The sequence below is a fragment of the Tachyglossus aculeatus genome, chromosome 9 (assembly GCF_015852505.1).
Source record: "Tachyglossus aculeatus isolate mTacAcu1 chromosome 9, mTacAcu1.pri, whole genome shotgun sequence".
Classification (NCBI taxonomy): Eukaryota; Metazoa; Chordata; class Mammalia; order Monotremata; family Tachyglossidae; genus Tachyglossus; species Tachyglossus aculeatus.
Window position 1 is genome coordinate 33,420,024 of NC_052074.1, and position 655 is coordinate 33,420,678.

Below are 655 nucleotides of genomic sequence, written 5' to 3' on the forward strand. Positions count from 1 at the left end.
TCCAACCCATAGCGATGCCATAGACACATCTCTCCCAGAAGGCCCCACTTCCATCTGTGATCGTTCTGATAGCACATCCATAGCGTTTCCTTGGTAAAAATCTGGAAGCCGTTTACTTTTGCCTCCTTCCGTGAAGTAAACCTGAGTCTCTGCCCTCGACTCTCCCCCGTGCCGCTGTTGACCAGCAAAGGTTAATTTTGACTTGTAGCAGATTGTCTTCCACTCACTAGCCGCTGCTCAAGCTAGGAATGGAATGGATATGCCTCTACTTGATTCTCCCTCCTGTAGTCGTGACTGGTAAAGTACTGGAAACTCTCCAGGTGCAACCCTGAGAGGGTAAGGACATATAGCAGTGGCCAAAATTAGTAACTGATAGATAAGAGGAAAAAGGGTTAGGGAAGATAAGAAGGAGCCAGCGTGGCCTAGTGTCTAAAGGCATGGACCTGGGAGACAGAATAATAATAATAATGGCATTTATTAAATGCTTACTATGTGCAAAGCACTGTTCTAAGTGCTGGGGAGGTTACAAGGTGATCAGGTTGTTCCATGGGGCTCACAGTCGTAATTCTCATTTTACAGAGAAGTTAAATGACTTGCCCAAACTCACACAGCTGACAAATGGCGGAGCTGGGATTTGAACCCTTGACCTGTGATT

General features: G+C 46.3%; 1 non-coding gene across 1 annotated transcript; it reads right to left on the reverse strand.

Annotated features, from left to right (window-relative positions):
* Window positions 1-200: 200 nt before the first annotated feature.
* On the reverse strand, window positions 201-338 carry LOC119932781. Its single transcript, XR_005452514.1, has one exon. It is a non-coding gene; the product is annotated as a small nucleolar RNA SNORA7 (small nucleolar RNA).
* Window positions 339-655: the final 317 nt, after the last annotated feature.